This window comes from Myotis lucifugus, unplaced genomic scaffold (assembly GCF_000147115.1).
Source record: "Myotis lucifugus unplaced genomic scaffold, Myoluc2.0 scaffold_2762, whole genome shotgun sequence".
In the NCBI taxonomy this organism is placed as follows: domain Eukaryota; kingdom Metazoa; phylum Chordata; class Mammalia; order Chiroptera; family Vespertilionidae; genus Myotis; species Myotis lucifugus.
Genome location: NW_005873810.1, coordinates 13491 through 20432, shown reverse-complemented (window position 1 = coordinate 20432; position 6942 = coordinate 13491). Strand labels below are relative to the sequence as shown.

Sequence of the window (6942 nt, the reverse complement as noted above, 5' to 3'; positions counted from 1 at the left end):
TCGATACATGTTGCTAAAGCCCGGCTGACTGAAAGCCTGGTTTCTGGGGTTTTGTTTATCTTCTATGTTTGCAACATAGTTTCTTAGAGTTGTAGCTCAGAGGCTGGCAGCGCAGGCAGGGAACGTTGGAGTCCTCCTTCACTGCAGCAAGCAAGCCTCATGTTCGCTTCCAGCTGCCTGGCTGCCAGCCGCCATCTTGGCTGACAGTTAATTTGCATATACTCACTGATTAGCCAATGAAAAGGGTAGCGGTCATACACTAATTACCATGTTTCTCTTTTATTAGTGTAGATATTTAAATGCCATTTAACAAAGAAAAATCAACCAAAAAAATGAATTTGCGTGTCACCTCTGGCACGCGTGTCATAGGTTCGCCATCACTGCCCTAGGGTGAGGATTAAAAAAAACACACAAAGAGACAAGAAACAGCAAGAAAACCCTTCACTCTACAGAGCTGAGCTCTACTAGTGCCTTCCCCCTCTCACTACCACCGCCCCCCCCCCCATTGGAGACCTAGCTTTCCAGTGGTCAGGAGTTTTCTCCATTATTGTGTGGGGACACCAGGCAGCATTCAGGCACTGCTGAGATCAAAGTCTACAGTTTGGGTCTTAGACTCGAGTAGGGGTTCATCACTCTTAACCTCTTTCAGGCTGTGCTAGATTTCATAGACAGCAAACTTGATCACCTACCAGACCCCGGGCCCAATTACCAGCTTTCAGCTGCATCATCAGATAAACATTCACAATGATGCTCATTAGTGGGAGGAGAGGCAAAGCAGGGAGCCTTAAAGTGAAGGGATGTGGAGCTCTGTGGCTATCTCCAGATGACCCAGTGACCCCAGTAACCAGCATCAGGAGTAGCACAACCCCTGCAGTACACACTGGATCTCCAGAAAGCAGTGGCATTGACCATTGGGCCAGCACCAGGCAAAGGACACTCTGGAGCAGAGCAAGCAGTGAGGAGCCAACATAGGCATCTGGGCCAGAGAGTGGAGTGGGGGTGGAGTTGTGTGGATAAAACGGTGCCTGTGAGGTCAGCTTTTCTGTTTCAGGCATCCTCTCCTCCTGCAACTCCTGTTCACCTTCCTCAGTCTTTCTCTCCTGGCCAGGCCAATACCTGAATATGAGCACCCAAATAGGGTAGGCAATCAGGGTCCCAATTGACATGAGGTCCCCAAGATCTGTGAGTTCCAAGAGGAATGCCATTAATGTTGCAATAAAACCAGAGACCACAGTGCCTGCGATGGGGTGTGTGCGCCATTGTGGATCCAGGCAAGGACACGGAACAGCAAGGCCATTCTTCACCATTGCATAGATCACCTAAGGCATGAGGGACATAGAGCCCAAGAGGCTAGTAGAAAGAGCGCAGAGGGATCCAATAGCCATAACATAGAGGGAAGGGGCCCATCCAACACGGAGAAATGCCTCAGGCAAGGTACGCTCAGTGTGAAGCTGGTAGTAAGGCATCATTAGCATGAGTGCCGAAGAAATACCAAAATACTCCAAAAAGCAGACAAACAGTGAAATCACAGTGCCCATGGGGATGGGACACTGGGGATTCTGAGCCTCCTCCGCAGTGGTAGCAATATAGTCAAAACCAACAAATGCATAGAAACAGGTGTCTCTCAAGCTGAAAGGCCCAAATCCTCCAGAGATCAGAGAGCCCAAGCTAACGGTATGGAGTCCTTCCTTGACCAGTTTGCAGTCCTCTTCTGTGAGCTTCTGGTTGTGCAGGTCTCCTAAATGAAGTCGGAGACAATGACAAAACCCAGAATCAAGAGGTTCAACACTGTGAACACTTTGGTAACCAAGACGGACTCAGGCCCCAGAAGCAGCATTCCAGTGAGCAACAACACCAGGCCCAACGCAAAGAGGTCTGGATATTGTGCCAGGACATGGGGATCATGCAATGAGATGCTACCGGCGGGGTCTGAGACATGTGGTTTCCCATCAGGCTGTCAAAAGCTGAGCTCCAGGCCCGGGTCACACTGGCTTCATCAATGACAGAAGAGAAGATGAGGTTCCAGACAGTGGTGAAGGCCCAAAGTTCTCCCACAGTGACATAGATGTAAAGACATGCAGAACCAGATCGGGGAACCCAGGCACCAAACTCTGCAGAGCATAGCCCAGCCAACACAGAGGCTAGAGCGACCACCACAAAGCAGATCACAGTCCTGCTTTATCGTTGGCCACCTCCCCAGCCAGGACATCCACACCTGCACCCGATGTGCTGCCCACTAAATGCAGAGCGCTCAGGCATCTGGCAAGGTGAGTCTTCGCCATGCCTGGCTCTCCTGTACATCTGCATGCCAGCTTGTGACCAAATCTGTGAAGTTTTCTGCAAGGTCATCTAGCCAGAGTTGAAGAGGATGCTAGGATCCAGGAGTGGTGAGTCTTGAGTTGGCTTCAGCGAGGTTGAGTTAAGCCAAGTTGGTTTAGAGGTGCAGGGTGCACTTGCTCAGGTTTCAAAGCTGCTGTTTCTGATCTAATATTCTTGTCACCTGGTTTACCAATGTATAGTAAGGTCCTCCAATATTGCAAAGGTTTTAACATACAAATGCTTTTCTCCTAAAGAAGAAACAGATGTACCTTGTCTTAGTGAAATTCCTACACTTTAAGGAACTCAAACTCTATTGCACTGATGGAAAAACAAAGATGAATATTCCCCAACCCCCATTTTGACCCTTACAACAGCAGTCTTTCTTGCTCTTTTTCTATTTTTAAATTTAAAATGGTTACTTCAAGTTTATTAAAGAAATCGTCTTGATTGTTTTAAAATTTATCTAAGCAAACAACTAATTTAAATTGTAATATATTACTTAAAGATATTTTGCCATCATTTTCTTGGTATCCTAGATATAATGTTGATAGGAAACAATTTGAAAAAGTTGATGAAACCATATGGATTAATTTGTCACATAACCCTGACATGTAACTGAGTGACAGTAGTTGAGAATAAGATATTGAAATACTTTTGTCTCTTCTCTCCTTTTGAAACAAGAAAAGCATGGTCATAATGTATGTGTATGTTATTTGTTCTGCTCTGTGGTTCAGTTTTATGAGGAAATATTTATCAAGAACATGTAAATAGACCTGCTCACATATCTGTTTTAAACTGTGTTGTTTTTTTAGAAGTGAGTCCTGGGTTATGGATGCTAGTGTATAAATCTCTCAATATAGTCATTTATACCTCCTGACCCTTCCCGCCAGTGACCTATATAAGTTAGGAAAGGGGACATCATTTTAAGAATTGAATTTTCCTGGAAAGAGGGGAAAATAAAACCATAGATGTACGTGGCATCTCAGAAGATAATGTGAAAATGGAAGGAAAGCAGCACACACTTCTCTCTCTGGGGCAGCCCAGGAAAGCGGGAAGTCAGGTTCAGTTATGGGGTGTGACTTGCTGCTTGGGACAATGTTGTTTGATGCTTTCTGTCTTGTAATAATTTTTGATAATTGGAGTTAGGAAAAAAACTACTAATACCATGTTTGATACATCATTGACCCCACAGATTACTTATTAAACTAGTGCTGAAACTGGCTCTTTATCTGTCATCTGTTAAGAAAGTAACAAGCTTACCTCATCTCCTATTTGTAGAGGATTTAATTTCTTCTAACAACTATACAATGCAAAACTTCTACAATTGCTATCTGGGGAATTCTGATCAATTTTATGTAAGAATGTCTCAGTCTGCAGGATGCTCTAAAGACAAATGAAGATGCCACATTCAGAATAGCTGTATCAATAAAAAATTACACATTTTAATTTTACTGGTTAATTTCTCCAAATGGAGAATACAAAGTAATGTTCTAAAATCGGGCCTGTGATGAAAGTTATACTATTTTATGCACTTGAATAAGTAGTAAAACATCTATAATAATTTGGGAACAATATCTCCAACAGTGTAGGCCACAGAGTTAATAACTAAAAATCACAATATAAACATTATATGATCAAATAAATTTGGACGATGCTGGGTAAATAAAGTTAAATAGCTAGTTTTACAATATGACCTCTTAAAGCTGTTAACATGTTAATATACATTTGAATGTACATGAGAGTGTTATAAGCAGTAAGCAGAAATTTTAAAAAATATTGATCAAGAATTTATTTTTAAATCAAAATCTATACTATTGTTGTTTTAATTTTTTTTAAAAAAGGACTTTATCTCCCTCTTCTGAAACTTCTCCTTTCAATCTTTAGTCAGGTGAAGTACTCCCTTTAGCATGATGCTATCCAGTTGATGTAGGTGTGACTATGTGCCCATTTTAGAGAGTCAGCATGCCATTTACAGGCAGTTCTGAGACTTGCAGCTAGGATTTCCTGACAGTGAACACTATCCTGAGATTGTCAATATATAATTTTAACCATTTATCCATAAGTAAGTCAATCTACAAATGACACTGTAAAATTTAATAGGTTCAACTCTGCTTACTCTTATTATATGAAAATACATTTTTACTTATATCTCTAAGGTGTTGAAAACTTTCCACTCATCTTGATAATTTGAGAAAAGGATGTGTGTGTGTTCTCTATTCCATATATTGCACCATTTACCGAAAATAGAAACAAAACCAGAACTTATCTCTAAAGAGCTTTACCATATGATATCCACCAGACTTGCACTAAATAATGTATCTATTTTTGAAACATGTCCAGGTTCTTCTTACTAGATGGCTAGCTATCACAAGATAAACCCATACTGTTTTTCCCAATTTCTTTGTGAGTTGGCATATATGGGGGAGGGTGGCAAAAGTAGGTTTACCATTGTGGAAACATGAAACAGAAAGTTTGTTCTTGTATTTTATTTATTCATGCTTGTATTATTTTCCATATGAACAACTGTAAACCTAATTTTTCCTCACCCTGTATACACAAGAAGAGTTTGAAATGGCAGGTACATGTGGCTTTGAATCTCAAGAGTTATCCTTGCACCTTTAAAAAATATATATTTTTGTTCTGACAGAATTCATTCCTCACAAAGCCACATTGCATTACATTTTCCTCAATGCTTGATTTCCAAGGATCTGTTAAATTTACACATGGAAAAATGAGACTGATAGGAATTGCTATGCTTTTCTACTTTATAAAAGACTAGAGGCCCAATGCACAAAATTTGTGCAAGAGTAGGCCTTCACAGTCGTGGTGGCTGCCTGGATCCCTCCCTCGCAGCCGCGGTGGCTTCCTAGATCCCACAGCTGCAGCTCCAGCTTAGTCTGGAAGGTCGTCCGGTCTAATTAGCATATTACGCTTTTATTATTATAGCTAATATAGGATGCATTCAGTTTCTGATCCAACATGTAAAGAACTTGGAAGTTATCTCTCCTATCCACAGAACAAGAAAAAAAAAACTGAGTAAACTGAAAAAAATAAACTCTTTTTAGATACATCACAAAATTGAAGACACAGGGCAGACCACACCACCAAAACTTGGAGTGAAAGGTAAACACAGAGAATTACAGTTAACTGTAGGAGCAGAAACCACTGCTGAAGGCTGGCAGCAACACTTAAAAGGTAATTAACCAATTGCTAGAGATTAAGCGTGGACCAGCTTGAGAAATAAAAATTCCTGAAATCCATCTCTTTCATTAAATTTTATTTCTGGAAGCCCCACAAGTTTCTTAGGGTGAAGAGAGGAAAAAAATTCCCTCATGTTTCTGATAAAGGAGGAGTGGTGGAATTAGCCATTTCAAATATGTCAAGAATACTCTGTTTTCCTTAGCAAATGCTTGCCCTCAAGTGAGTGAATCTATTTTAACACAGCCTGGCCAAACTGGGGGAAGGGAAAGGGCCAACTCCAGGCCTCTCTAGCTTTTGATGTGGGGGAAGGAATATACTGAACTCCAGTCTCACTCTCCAACTCTTTCTGTCTTACCTAGGAGGTAAAATAGTTGAGAACCCTTGTGAAGATCACAGCACAGTGATGACACTGGCATAAGAATAGACATATAGATTAGTGGGATAGAACAGAAAACCCAGAAGTCAAACCACCTTTCTATAGTCAGCTAATAATGAACAAAGAAGGCAAGAGCATACAGTGGAGAAAAGGCAATCTTTTCAATAAATGGTGTTGGTAAAATTGGACAAGTGCATGCAAAAAAATGAAACTAGACCACCACTTACACCATACACATGAATAAACTCAAAATAGATAAAGGACTTAAATGTAAGTTGCAAAACCATAAAAATCCTAGAAGAAAATATAGGCAGTAAAATCTCAGACATCTCTTGCAGCAATATTTTTTGCAAATGTATTTCCTAGGGCAAGGGAAACAAAGGAAAACAAAACAAAACAAATGGGAGTACATCAAACTAAAAAGCTTCTGCACAGCAAAAGAAAACATCAACAACAAAGAAAGGGAACATACTGAATGGGAGAACATAGTATCCAATGATATATCCAAGGCATCAGGCTCTTGGAACCCCCAAGGCTGATGGAGGGCAGTAATGAACCAATGGGTTTATTCAGAATCTTGTGAGATGAATTGACCCCTTCAACTCTACTTTCACATCTCCATGAGCAGTACACATGGGGCTTTTTTCTTAGCCAGCATCTGAGCATGAGGGTAAGAAAAAAGTCTCTAAAGAAATTGAAAAAACAACCTTAGAGAAATAGGCCAGTTTGTGAGTTGGCACTTCATGGTGAGCTCCATATTTTCACATCTCCCAACATAATGATTACACATCCCGATCACCACCCACCATAGCTGTGAGGACTACTAATTAACAAAGCTCTGCCCCACATACTCATAGACTCTGATCATATTTTTCTTACTATGATTTTTTACTATATAAAAAAGTAAGGATAGCCACACATTTGAAGTAAGCTACCCATATGAGAGACAAAAGCAGAAAAAAAATAACCATGAATAAAACATATCAAATTTAGAGAAGAAAGCTTTACCTACAAATACAGAGGCACTCTAGTTACTATCCCTAGGG

The 6942-nt window shown here is 40.7% G+C and overlaps 1 pseudogene; it reads right to left on the bottom strand.

The window, feature by feature from the left end:
- Positions 1-571: 571 nt before the first annotated feature.
- Positions 572-6942, bottom strand: part of LOC102418974 — a 14099-nt pseudogene continuing 7728 nt past the window's right edge.